Source organism: Lepeophtheirus salmonis, chromosome 10 (assembly GCF_016086655.4).
Source record: "Lepeophtheirus salmonis chromosome 10, UVic_Lsal_1.4, whole genome shotgun sequence".
Taxonomy (NCBI): Eukaryota; Metazoa; Arthropoda; class Copepoda; order Siphonostomatoida; family Caligidae; genus Lepeophtheirus; species Lepeophtheirus salmonis.
The window spans coordinates 12,195,243-12,210,484 of NC_052140.2; the positions used below are offsets into that span (position 1 = coordinate 12,195,243).

The 15,242-nt window shown below is 32.1% G+C and overlaps 1 long non-coding RNA gene across 1 annotated transcript; it reads left to right on the top strand.

Annotated features, from left to right (window-relative positions):
- Nucleotides 1–116: 116 nt before the first annotated feature.
- On the top strand, nucleotides 117–1,374 carry LOC139906506 (uncharacterized). The gene is made up of 3 exons (XR_011782072.1): nucleotides 117–801; nucleotides 857–996; nucleotides 1,059–1,374. It is a non-coding gene; the product is annotated as an uncharacterized lncRNA (long non-coding RNA).
- The last annotated feature ends 13,868 nt before the right edge of the window (nucleotides 1,375–15,242 follow it).

Genomic DNA, 15,242 nt, shown 5'->3' on the forward strand with positions numbered 1-15,242 from the left:
CTACTGGGAATCTGTCAACGAACACCTAGAAACACTTAGACTCGTGTACGAACGTATTCGCAAGGCTGGAGCATGCCTTAATAGAAATAAATGTACGTTTGCTGTTCCTGATCTCTAAGGGTGATAATTTTGGTAAGAATACAAAAGCGTGCGAGGAGAAAAGAAGAATTACTTATGGCATCATTGATTAAATAATATACATCTTCTTCTATCAATCATGAACGTTATCATTCCCGCCTTTATTATTCAATATTAATATAATAATATTAGATGGGGATAGTCGATAGAGAACTGAATAAAATGCCTAAAATAACGTCGCCTTCTGTCTGGATTTCTGAAAATGGAGGCCTAGGAATTTGGAAAATACTTACCGGATGAGAAACAGATGGTTTGTCGGATTTGTCGATATAAATGTGCCTTTAGTCCCCTGTCTAGAATTACACGCCACTCATTATCCTCATCTCATAACTAGAGTATGGATATTCATCTATAAAATCAATTTAACGATGAATACATCAAGTCAGACTTTAACTCTGATTTCACAAGGATGCTTATTGTATGTAATATAACCTTATCCATTGCTAATCATCTACGTTCAAAAAATTTATGGAGAAATACAAGGGTAAACATATCCCTTCCCGAGGAACCATCATTAAATTAATGGAGGATGTTGTTACTGATGTCATTTATAGAAATATATATAAAATGTTTTGAGTCATCCACACCAAATGACGATCAAGTTATCAGTAAAAAGTATTTACGAATATCGAAATGGAACTCTGAATTTTGTACTATCTCACAGTAAGTATTCAATTTTTTTTTTTAAATCTAACCATAAAATATGATTCTATTTTAGCTAAACATATCAAGAATTATGATACACAACTCAGTAAAGGGAAAAAACAACTGCTTAAATGGTCACAACAACGGGGGTAGTAGCTTTGGATGGTTTGCAACAAGTTTGTCTAAGACTACTTACTTCGTTTTAAGACTTGGGTATGATAATTAGGTTTTCCAATATTACATAGTCATTAAATATTACTTTTTTATCACTTAAGGCTTAGCTATGGTTGATGGGCTCCAACAAATGGTGTTCAGAAAACTCATAAAAGGCAAAAACAACTGTTTAAATGGTCACAACAAAGAGGGTAGTTACATTGGGTGTTGCATTATAATTAACAATTGTGTATATCCTTCATGATAATAGTATGTTGTTATATAAGCATACCTAAATAACGGGGGGAAATATTTTTTGATGCTCTTAATAAGGAGTAATATCGCCGGACATTACTACATAATTAGCTTTTGCTCTAAATCTTTAAGATGAATTTATTTCTAACATTTTTTTATAAATATATTTATTGTCTAATTTTATGATTTTGACATTTACTTTATTATGAATAATTAGTTAGATCTCATCGGTAGAGATATATCTATCCTGTGCACAATTGTATATAGCAACTTCCACATGAAGAAGAGGGGTGATTATCTTTTTGATTAAACTCTACGTCTCGCTTGTGTATTGCAACCTAAAGTTATGACATATTTAACTGAATTCCGATGTTAGAACAAAAAAAATTCTGGATCAATCTATTATTTCAATATTCTTTATTTATAATTTATTATTATTAATAGTTATATGATTTTAATTGTTTAATTTTGTATATTTAACTTAAATGTTTAATGGTTTATTTTTAGTATGTAGATAACTGACTCGTCCGCTCCTTGAATTCCCTACTCCAACCTCTCCTTCAGAAGTCAAGTCCTTCTTAGGTTTGGTAAACTTCTATGGACACTTCGTGAAAAACCTCTCATCGTTGGCATCTCCGCTTTCCGAGCTGACCAAGTTAAATATTGAATTTAAATGGCTTGATGAAGAAAGTGAGAGCTTCTCTTCAATCAAGAAGGTTATTACAGAAGCACCATGCCTAACCCATTATGATTCCTCTATGCCTCTTATTCTCTCGACTGACGCTTCTCCATTGGGTAGAAGTGCGGTGTTATCCCAAGCGGACAAGACTAACGAACGCCCCGTAGCTTTTGCCTGTCGTAATCTTTCTAAAACCGAGAAAAATTATTCACAAATCGACCGAGAAGCTACTTCCATCATATATGGACTATCTAAGTTTGATTGCTATCTGTTAGATCGCTCATTCCTAATTAAAACTGATCATAAACCTCTGTAGTACATCCTTAATCCGAATAAAGAACTCCCGGGCGTTGTGTCTCGCATTGCTATTAAGTTGGCCTCTTTTAACTATAAAATTATTCATGTTAAAGGCTCATCTCTATCACATGCTGATGCTTTTTCTCGCGGTCCAATCGATAATCCTCCTTCCCATGAAGATCCTACGACTGCTTTCATGTGCAATGTCATATCATCTGCAAATACTCCTCTCTTTGAACTACTGAGCGCTACTCAACAAGATGACGAACTCTCCTCTGTTATAAAAGCTGCCAAATCGGGAAACTGGACCAAAATCAAAGTGAAAGCGTTCCTGAGCAAGCAAAATTTATTTTCTGTAAAAGACGATCTCCTCTTCTCGGGAATTCGATTGGTAATCCCTTCCGCTCTTCGAAAGAAATTCCTGGAAGAACTACATCTTACCCACCGAGGTACTGTCAAAATGAAGACCATAGCTCGTTGTAAGTTCTGGTGGCCCAACATCAATTCTGACATCCTTAATAATGTCAACGCCTGCATCATCTGCCAGACCAACGAATCCTCTCCTCCTTCTCAATTTATTCCTTTTGCTCCTGTCGACGCTTGGGAACGAGTCCACATCGTCTACGCAAAAACAAATAAAAAGGACGTTCTAATATTAATGGATGCTGGTTCAAAGTGGATTGAGGCTGCCATAATGAACAACACTTCTACTCAATCTACTCTCTTCAGCTGTTATTATGGTTCACAAAATTTTGTTTTCCCAAGAGTGTCCATTCTGATAATGGTCCTCAATTTGCTAACCCCCAATTTGAATCAAAGCTGCTAGAATGGGTACTTCCTTCTCACGCTCTCCTCCTTATCATCCACAGTCTAACGGCCAGGCCGAGCGTGCTGTTAGAATTGTAAAAGATCTCTGTAGGAAAACCCCTAATTTATCATTGGATGAGCTCCTCTTTTCCTATCGTGCAACTCCTCTGGTCTCTGGAAATACCCCTGCTGAACTATTGCTCTCTCGAACGATTCGGACCCGTCTAGATGGTTACCTTCCTCAACACTCTCGAGTTGTGAAGTCTCTCTCGAAGGGCATGCCTGTCTGGTGCAAAAGCTGGCTCCAAAGTTGGTACTATAGGCAATGCTCTCTGGACAGTAAAGATTGGTTCCGAAATAAGAACGAGACATATTAATCAACTTTGCCCTCGCAAATGTTGTATTCTGATAAATCAAGGATTATTTTCTCTTTTGTCCTACTTCCTTGCATTCAAGTACCAGATAGCCGAGAATAACAAGAGATGCAAGTCTACTGGAGTGACTGGAGCAGTTGTGGGCATCGACTTGCGTACGACCAACAAATGTGTAGCTGTTATGGAGGGCAAACAGGCCAAAGTGATTGAGAAATCACTTGCTATATATATTCGCATACCTACACTCATTGAGTTCAAGATAATAATTTCTCCAGAGAGCGTTGTGCATTGAGCTACGTCATAAGGGGACGAAATAATTAGATAGTTTTATTGTTATATTGCCCCGATTTTGACAAGAGTTCTTATGTATACAGTATGACCCGCTGTCTATGATTGCTGATAACAAAAAAGACTGAAATTTTAATATACATTTATTTTATGTTTTCATATTACAATCCTAAATGTTAAATATATTTTACAATCTTGGAAAAGTTGCAAGTATGTATTTAATTTCTTTGTCTAATTATGAAAAGTCTTAACATGGATATGCAAGTTTCCAAATAGTGTAAAAAAACTAGAACAGTAACTAAATTAGAACTTTTGAATTTTCTCATGAACACCCCTAATATGCCTCTTTAAGCTGCCAGATTGTGTAAAAGAACTAGGACAGTAACTACGTTTGAATTTTTTAATCTTCTCATGAACACCTTCAATATGCGTCTTCAAGTTCCAAGATTGTGTAAAATAAGTTGAGCAGTCACTACATTGGTAGTTTTTAATCTTCTCATGAACACCTTCAATATGTCTGTTCAAGCTTCCAGATTGTGCAAAAGAACTAGAGCAGTAACTATATTGGTACTTTTTAAACTTCTCATGAACACTTTCAATATGCTTCTTCAAGTTTCCAGAGAGTCTTAACGAACTAGAGCAGTAAGTACATAGTATTTTTTTAATCTTTTCATGAAGATCTTCTAGGTGTCTCTCCAAGTTTCCAGATTTTGTGGATGAAGGATGGCAGGGATCTAATAAAGAAGGATGAAGCACGCCTCACATTCTGAAATTACAGTGAGGAGAGAAATTATTTTGCCATTTGATTTTTCCTTTTTTGAATTTATATACCTCCAAAAAGAAGACGAGTTCGAGTTTTTAATTATGCATTTATGATTTACTATTAAAGGGTTTACCCAGCGTTGCTCAGGCTAAGGAGGGAGAGGATAATCTCATTCAAAATGTTCAAATTGATTGAGAAAATAATAAAAAAATATTCAGAAAATACTTGTGTTGTGAGGTTAAAAAAACTGAAAGGTGTGGAGGAGAATTAGTATGTCTCTTAAGTCTTTATTACATCGTCATTCTACCCTGCAGTATCTATCCTGTCAGGGTATTTATGTATCACGGTACATACATTATAAAACTACTTAAGATAGTAAATAATATGAATGTTTCGTTGTTGTCGAAAACAATCCGGCTAAGTAAAGTAATCCAAAGTCTCATCATAGCAACTCCCGCCCCCTTCGTTGCAAAAACAAAAAAATTATGAAGAGTAACGTTGTTGAAAAAATAGCCCTCGATAACTGGTTACTTTTTCCCAATATTTCAAAAATTATTTTACAAAATGTTCCGGAAATTGAAAATACTTTTTTTTCCAAAATTGATCGTTTTGTGGATTTCTTTTAAAAAAATGAGAATAAAAGAGAAAAAAATTAAATAATTATTCAGAATATGATTGATATTTAAGTTAAAAATCATTTATTTTATTCAAATTTATTTGCAAACGAATCTCCAGGCAAATTTATACAAACTTTATTTTATTTACTAATCCAATATTTCATACCAATAATTTTACACCTGAAAAAAACGAATAACAATTTTCGCCGATTTGCCCATAACTTTTTTTTGATTTTTAATAAATTTAGGAAACGTAGTTATTCGTAAAGTTGTGTATTGAAACGTCAATCACTTTTTGATTTATAAGTCAACCCGGGATCTAGTCTCCTTGAGCTCCAAAAACGGTTTTTGTGTTTTAGGTATAGCATAATTTCAGACTCCTAGGTTCAACGATGTTCAAGACACACACCCAATCCTTTTATACATATACATATTAATTATTATTATAATGATAAAAAATAAATACTTCTTACAAAATTGCTACACGGATTTTTATTCCTTGATTTCCTATCTTTATTCGTCGCCTGTGTAGAGATTTACAAATAAAGGACGCATGATATTCTACATCAGTTACTTGATCTCGTGATTTTAACCCTAGTTAAATGATTGTTTCGACGAATATTTTCTTCCTGAAATTGTTCGTAATTGGATACTTTGTTCTGGCCTCAGTATATCTTTTCCATATAGGGAGCAACTGAAGTTATTAGAAGCTGGAGAATGCTGCAGTCTATTTCTACTAAGATTTTTGCCTTTGATTAGAGTTAATGGAAAAACTATATTTGATAGTCAAATATAAATTATAATTATTTGAATCCGATTTGATTTTGTGTCAGTTCACATAATTATCTTAGATATTTTATATTATAAACTTATCCGGCTTATCCATAAACAACCATAATTGCCATTATTCATATTGGCATGATAAGGCAGGAGCAGATTAAAATATTCAGTTTGATGCATGTAAATTAAAAATAACATCAGATCAACTGCGCAACCTCATTTAAAATTTAAGTCCTGAAAAGTTGCAGTTTGTTTAGTCAAATCTCCTTCTATGTTTATCATTGTAAACTGAATTTGTTCACACGTAATAAAACAATAAATCCGGAGATAAGTATGATAAGTAGAGCTGAAATTTTAATACAATCTAGAAAATTCATTGGCCACATTTTCTAATATTACTGGATCTGAAGAACAAAAAATATTGTTGATATTTCAAAGATCTTAAAGATGTATGTTTACAGGAAAAACTCCCGCTTGAATTAATTGATCTGTACATTCACACCATTGTAATGTTTACTTATCAAATCAGATGGATTGTCATCAAGTCCCTATTAATTTTGCAGTTATTCGGGTACAAAAATATTTGCGAATTTATATAAAGTTTACTTTTTATCATTTTTTAGTCAATTATTTAACAAAATTCCTTTTTTTTTTTTTGTTACAATCTCTTTATTTATAAAATTATTTATTTTACAAACATATTGGATGTTTTTAGTTGGTTTTTCATTGACAGTATTTTGATTACAAAAACCTATGATAAATTCTTATTTATCCATCATGATTTATAATTGTACTTTAATTAATAAAAGAGTTGTACTCCCATGATCTTATCTATAATATTATGAAAGATAAAAAAGTATGGCGCTCAAAAAAAAATGTACGGAACATTTTTTATAATAAATGTTTTTCTGAACCTCTCTTTATAGAGAACATTTTGAATTTAATGTAACACAACTTCAATACTATCCAAATTGCTCTTATAGGAGTAATAATCGACCAAATTTGAAAGGAATAAAACCTTTGTCTCTTTTTAATTAAGAAAATGATCGATTATTCCCATCTATTTGGATGCCATAATAAAATTAATGAACATAAAAGCTTAAACTTTTACTGTCTATCAAAAATCTATCCCTTTTTATTATATCCTAGTAATAATTAAAAATAAGTGATTATTGATGTCGTTCAATATTAACGACTAGTTTGATAAATAAATTAGCTATTAACTCACTATGGACCAGATGTTTTTTTTTTTTTTTCATTTTTCCTAGTTTTTAATCTCTAAACAAGTTTTGGATAGGGATGTATTGGTCCTAAATGAATAAAAATCCTCTTGAACAAACAATATATTTCAAGATGATTAAATCCTAAAAGAGATTTATAATTATATATCACCCATCATTAATTAAATAATCAATATAATTACTAATAATAAAATATATTATTATTTGAAAAAAGCCTCCATATGTAATCATTAAATTTTTTTTGTTCTTTTTTGTCCAACCCTGGCAAACAGTCTTTCATATGAGTACCAAAAATTATTCTGTCTTTAGAAATTCCTATTTCAGGATCTGGTGTATTTCTCTTATGATAGCCTTAACAAATTCATCACTGTTCAATGTTCCATTCCTACCAATGTTGTCTTGCAGCATTCTTTTGATTTTTTTAATTGCTACCTCTGTTCTTCCATTAGACTGCGGAAAATAAGCAGAGGACGTGCGGTGGGGGATCCCCCCATTTTCTTAAAAATTTGCTGCTTCATAAGATGCAAATTTCAGCCCATTGTCGCTTGAGATTTCTTTAGGAACTCCAAACATTGCAAAGAAACTTCTCAAGCTTGCCAACAATCCCTTTACTCCTTTGAATCAGATGAACCGGACACATCTGTCCATCCCGACAATCTATCTACGATTACAAGGTACCTGTAACCTCCAATGTCAGAAAAGTCAGCAACAATAGCTTCAAAAGGTATACCTGGGACATTCGAAAGTATAGGCGGACATCTAGACTGTGAAGGAGCAATAGAGTTGCATGACTTACATAAGTCCCGCGTACGCCTAATTTCGTATGTAATTCCTGACCAAAACACAGATGAAGACGCATGAAATATCATTGTTGAGGTGCCCTGATGAGCCGTGTGCAATATCTTAAACACTTCATTGCGAAGTAGTTCTGGTACGATCACTTTGTCCTGGTACATAATCACACCACGCATTTGATACAAATATTTCCAAATAGGTTTGTATTCCTCTAGCTCCTTAGGCAGATAGTATTTCAGAACTCAATCCTCCATCATTTTCAGCAGTGTCTCAGAAACGTTGTTCTTTCTCATTACATCTGCAATTGTTCCCTAAGTGATTGTTCTCAGCTCAGGTTCATACCTTTTCAACGCCATCACATCCCCTCTGCTTTCCATTGGATTTCTTGACATTGCATCTGCCACTGAATTTGTAACACCAGCCATATAAAAAATATCGAACTTCCACATTAACGTTCGCTGTTTAAGTCTAAATAAGTGCATATTTGGAATTTCATCCAGAGTTCAATCCCCTAATAGCTTAATGAGCGGCTTATGGTCCGTTACTACCACCATTTTGTCATATCCTTGAGTAAATACTTTGTTTTACTCAAGGCCCATGTTTTTTCTCCCTCTATTTTTTTCAGTATCAGTAACTTGATCCTACATTTTATTAATCTTCCATATAAGCGACATTTTGTATGAAACTTACACTGTGTTTTGACTAATAGTATCCTAGTCCTTCATTGTACCAGAACAAATGAAAAGTTCTAATTTTTGATCCACTCAAAAAAGATTAAATTATTATCAAAAATACTAAAGAATGGTTTAAATGGTTCATTATATCTTTCATGATGCTTGTCCATAATGGGACCCACTTCTGGTTAACAGTATAACGAATATTTCCATTTTGACATGCGTAAATTCTCAACAATTTTCCACTACTTTTAAATCATTATAATTTATTCGAACTGATTCACTTCATGTATCTCTTAATTAAGTATTCATATCTATTTTGCGATACAGCTTACGAAATAAAAACATTATTTCTTGGTTGATTATATTTACAGCTCCTTAGTTCAGAGCCTCTCAAACTGTAGGAGAATCCCTAAGAAACGTGGAGTATCCCTAGGGGAAGGGATATTGAAATAATCAAAATTGTTATACATTTAAGTACCTAGCTATTCTGAGTACGAAATCCAGCATTATTTGCCTACATTCCCAAAGAACCAAAAGCTGTTGAAACTGAATTATTACAACAAATGATATATTTACATGATTTATTTCTATAATCTTTTTTTTAAAAAATATTCTTAGTATTTTTATCTTTCATTTCTAATATAACTTAAGCTTCTACCGTTTCATATTGCATCATAACAATGCAACAAAGTCCCCATTAAAAAATGTACTTTTAAGGACATAAGGAAGAAATGAGTTAAATCAGGGATGTCCAATACATGGACCCGCAGGCTGCATTGTGGCACCACTTAACCTTTAAGTGGGGCCCACACAGGTCCTCACTTCAAGTAGTATTTTTCAAAAATTATCGCTCTGGAAAAAAAAGGTCATTTGATCAAATTATGGAGTGGGAAAAAAATCAGGGATGCCATATTGACCTTCTTTTTAAGCAGGTTGGTTTTGAAAAATTAGATTTGACCTAAAAGAATAAATATGTATTTAATAGGTGTTTTTTTTCATAAATCCATTTTTCATGAAATTTAATCTAATAGGTTCTGTGGGCCATTACAATATTTCAAGTGGCAATACGGTCCATTTTATTAATAGGGAACATCAGTATGTTAATAAAATAAACCAACATTAACATGGTAACCCTGACAATTTGAAGAATGTTTGGGAGGAGAGCAGCTTAGCTGTCGTGACCTTTGATTAAAATAGCTGCGAGTAGGTATGCGACGAAGGAAATATCACAAACCCTACTAATATTTATGAATGAAATAGGCAGGAATTGCTATATGTCGATCCTTAATTCTATAGGACGTCCGCAGGGGTGGGCTGGAGGGGCTAAATTATTTTCTGTAAATAGCTAGGATTTTGAAATTTTTTGTCAATAGCTATATATTTATGAAATTTTTTTCCAAAAAATTTAATTATTTGTAAATAAATGTGAGTTTAAAAAAAAAATTTAAATTAAATTATTTGTAAATAAATGTGCGTTTTTGAATTTTTGTTTGAAAAAATTAATATTTCAAAATTTAAATTTAAATTTTTTTGTTTAAAAAATTTATTTTTTTGTTATCAACTGTAGATTTTAGACTCTTTCAAAAAAAAATTTTACTTTTTGTTAATAACAATGGATTTTGAAATTTTTTCCCAAAAAATTTAAAACTAGAAATTTTTTTTTCCTATTTTTTTTTTGTGACTAGCTATGGATTTATGGAATTTTTTGTCGATAACTATATATTTATGAAACTATTTTTCAAAAAATTAATTTCTTGTGAATAGCTGTGGGGTTTTAAAAAACTTTCCCAAAAATTTAATATTTGAAATTTCATTTTGAAATTTCTTGAGAATAACTGTAGTTTATTATACTTTTTTTTCATAAAAATTAAATTTTTTCGTGAATAGCTGTGGATTTTTTTTTTTTTGTCAATAACTACACATTTAAGAAACTTTTTTCGGAAAGTATTAATTATTTGTGAATGGCTTTTTAAAAAAAAAAAAATCAGATTTACTTTCCGTCTTTCATTTACTAGTGATAATTTTATACTTATTGTTCTCTCTTAATGTAAGGAGTGTGCGATAATTTATAAAAACGAGGAAATTAAATTTTAGAGCAACTTTTCGGATGCAAGAGTATCTTTTAATCACTCTAGAAAAAACAAAAAAATTCAAAAAAATACTTTCAAGTAGCATTTACAAAAAGAGTTCCATCTTCAAATTTCACATTTTTTTTAAACCTCTGCTTCTTACAATGATTTCAAACAACTTTGACCACTGTCTGTATCGGTCTATTATAGGTTTTACAATCGGTTTTATTTCATAATTTGTGATACCTGAGAAGAATGTTAACCATAGTATTGAAACTTCATTGGTAAAGGCGTCCGCAGGCATGCCCTGTATACCTCCCCCCTGAAACTTAAGGAATTTGTGCTTTCTACTAGAAACATTTTCCAATCATACTTGAAGTTTTTTCCAAAAAATATATTTTTTTGTGAATAGCTGAGAATTTTTAAAATTGTATAATTTAAAAAAAAATCAATTTTTTTTTTTTTGTGCGATTAACTATTAAACTTTTTTCTACAAAATTTAATTTTCCTAATTTTTGCAAAAAAAAATAATTTTTCTAAATTTTGCAAAAAAATTAATTTTTCAATTTTTTTGATAATAGCTAATGATTACTGACAAAAATTTAAACTTTGGATTTTGTTTTCAAAATAATCCCAATAACCAAGCCCTCTATAAAAATATAATCCTGTCGAAAAATAATATAATTTCCTTATGAGTTGAGGGTCACACATTATGTAATATTTAGTCTGTAATATTTTTAACTCTGTGTGTTTTCCTTGCGACCCAAATTGAATGTATCAAGAGTGCGATAAGTAATAGGATCAAATAACTCATTTATTTAGAAGAGCGTAATTCTACACTCCACGTTACAACTTCTTTTTTCATTTAATATTGAATACATCTTTGATATTTAATTTAAATATCCGTTTACATCTTCCTTGCAACTTCCCTCCATAATCCCTTTTGAAATTTCGTTAAAGTAACAAAGCACTTCCACAAAATGCCCAGCATGGAAGTACTTCAAAAGACTGTATAATAGGGCGGTTTGTTTTTTAACTTTTTTCGAAATTCTATTACGGGTAATTCGGAAAAATTGTCAATTGATAAACCTATGCAAAAGTAAGTACTATTTCATATTAGAGGAGACCTCTAACCAAACTTATACCTCCCCTACCTAAGAAAGAGATAACCCCTCTCCCCCCCGAACAACGTAAATCAAATTTAGGCATTTATTTAAATTTTGCACCTCACAAGAACTTAAGATCATCCTATTATTAACTTACTCCCCTAAAGTAAGATAATGCCCACCCTAAAATTAGTTGGTGAAGAATAAGCATAGTGTACATTGTGATTGAAATTTTGTAGACTCTTAATAATTAGGGTCCCTGTATTGGTAAATGTTGTTTTTCTTACTTTGTTGGAGCATAATATTCTCGGGTACTCTCAAGCTCGTAAAAGACCCAACAAAGTGTCCTTTTTAGGAGCATTACAACGATTTTGAGACGCAATTAAACTCTTTGTAAAATAAGTGGGGAGGTTTAGGTTTGTGAATTATGTTATTTATTGAATTTCTCCAGTAATTGGGTTAAGGATGGCTTTATTAGTTTGAAATGATGTCATCTTTAGGTAGCAAATCTATTTCCAACTGTGAAAGGAGACAAAACTTCTTTATTTCGTGAATAAAGATTAAAATAGAGCAGATCCATTATTTTGCATCAATGTAATATGATAGATATTATTTCAACCAATAAAAAATATGAATAAAGTTATTTTATAAAGCTACCCTTTCGAGCAAAAAGAGAGAATAACGTAAGAAAATTTTAATTTTTCCTTTCTGAAAATGTAAAAAATGATGCCCTCAATACGAGGATTGTCAAATTTTTATAACTTTTTTCTCTTTTTTTTTGTTCCGTAGGATAATTACATATATCAAAAAAATCCAACCACATGGTGGAATAGGTTTAAAAAATGTCAATCAAAACTATTTAATTAACTAAAAATGTCTTCTTAATGGCTATCTATACTAAGTGAAGTATTTTAGTCTTTTTTCATAAGTTGATAAATATGTGCAACATAAGATGACTGTGTAGGACGAGGCCATTTTGCACAAGTAATTTCCATATCATAACACAACCTTTCCGTACTAGCCATAATCGAAATTCGAAAAAAAAACTTGAAAAAAAAAATCCGAAATATTATTTAATAATATCTTTGCTCATTCTGTAAGTATAGGTTGGGTGAAAAAGTAATTTCGTATTTCTCGCTTTATTTCAATACTTTATAAGAAGTGTTACAATCATCCGATTTAAGCCATGCCCCATTCTATTCGAGAACTTGTTGCCAACGAAAATCCATCTTCATAATACATTCCTCGAAGAAGACCTTGTCCCTATTGGCAAAAAAAATTGGACAACTAATTTTCACAGGCCTCTATTGACGGCAATTTTGTAAGCCCAAGGGCATTGACCATAGACAGGAAAAGGTGACCGTCACTTGGTGACAGGTCTGTACGGTGGATGCACAAGAGCTTCGCTCCCAGAGTTTCATCAAGGATGTGTGCGATCTGACTTTGTCTTGATGATGTCTAGTTGTCTCCTTTTCACCAATGCTGGCCACTTCTGTTTGATCGCCAGCTTCAAACGGTCATGTTGTTCAAAGTAGAGGGCAGAATTGAGATGGGGGGGGGGGAAGATCGCTTGAAACGATGGGACCAATAATGAACAAGATATACTTAGTTAAAAAAAAAGGGCGGGAAATACGAAATTACTTTTCCCCCAACCTAATATATCATTAGTAGGGATGTGAAAATTGTCTAAATTCTCGTGAGTGATAATCAAAAAGTAAAATATATGTTCTCAACTTTGATAGACGACATAATACCTCCTCACTACAAAAACTAATGAACTCCTTACCATTAAAAACCTTTTGACGTGACGTCAGCCTTGTTGATGTCGGTCATTTTGGAGGAACTAAATAACTAGTGTTGTGGCAGTCCTCATTTATTTGTTACAGTCCAGTCTTAGGACCGGTCCTATCGGTCATTGGGAACAGGCCTACATGCTGTCAGTCCTTTGTAATGTCAGTCTGGAACTGATTACAAAAGTAAAGAAACAAAATTGAGTGATGTCATCAAGAACAGATGTTTATAAGTTTTATAAATGGTATGTAGTAGTGATGGGAATTGTGGCTCTTTTTTTTAGAACCAGCTCTTTCAGCTGGCTCTCTTTTGACTCCCAAACAGCTCTTCAGATTTTTTTGAAATTTTTTGCTTTTCTGCATAATTTGCCCGAATGACAGAAATCCCCCTCCCCCAAGAAAAAATCCTCCCATTTTCGCTTCTAATTTCATCCTGAATAAAAAAATTTATAATAAAAAGGCAATAAATTCATCATTTAGGATGAGCCGACTTTCGTCTTTCGCTTCAAAGAGCCGTTACGTTTGCAAACGAAACATCGCTAATATGCAGCACTGAATTCGACTGGGCCAAGACTGAGCTGGACAGGACTGCAGTACTAAATAAGATACCACACTACTGCTCGCCATAAAAAATAATGTGCTCCTTACTCCTGAAAAAAGTTTTCACGCTACGTCAGTATTGTTGTTGTTGTCCATTTTGAGGGCCTTAACGACCAATGTTTAATAAGAATAATATATAAAGAAAATAACATATATATTATTAAATATAAATTAGCTTTAATCAATAAGTCAATTTTCTGAGGTTTTTTCATCAATATTAAGGAAAATAATAAAATATTGAAAGTCAAAGTGAGTCCAGCAAATCAAAGATCTTAAACCTAACTGTCAATAAATTTTTTACCCCTTTATTACCTAGTTTTATGATACATCTGACACTAAAATGTATAATAAATATGTTATTACTTCGTTATACAATCGTATTTCCATATTGTAGATAAAATTAACTATTGCAATGGGAAGAATAAAATATTTTTCTCAAATTATCCTACTTTTTTGTTTCTAATCGGTTCAAGAACATTTAAAAAAAATTACAAATCTAGGGATTTTTAGTACATATTACTTTGATTATATTCAAATATTAGTGTTCGTTCAAGTAGTATTCAATGCAGATGTTAAATTTTTATTTCTTCATAAAGCCATTTGACGGAGTTTCAAAGAGATTTATTGGAAATTTGTCCATTTATGTAGTAAAAATATCAACTTTGAATTATGATGCACTTTATGACGTCAATGACTCTATACGTTTGAATATTCAAAATATGGAGAAATAATTAATAAGAGCACTAATAATATCTTGTAGTCGTTACCAGCACATACTTTTTTTTTAAATCTATGCTCACGAGGATTTAGACAATTCTTTCATCACTCATCATTAGCTTTTCAAAATGAATCTTCTTATTCCCCAGAGCATCATAAAAGGTATTTATACAATATGTAAGTATATTAATAGCATATTTTGTAGTGAGGACTGAGGAGTACGTTCTATGAAGATAATATGGAGCTGCTGAAGTTGCCAAATAAATGTTAAAAATAACCGCTGGATGTACTTTTTATTCACGGAACCCTGCGTATATATGTGAATACAGAGGGAAATTCCTCCTCTTCTTGGGAATTATTAGGGAGTGTAGTGTTTTGTACAAGTTGCGATTTTGTACAAGCTGTAACTTGTACAATAAAATTGTACAAGTTACAGCTAAAGAATGGTATG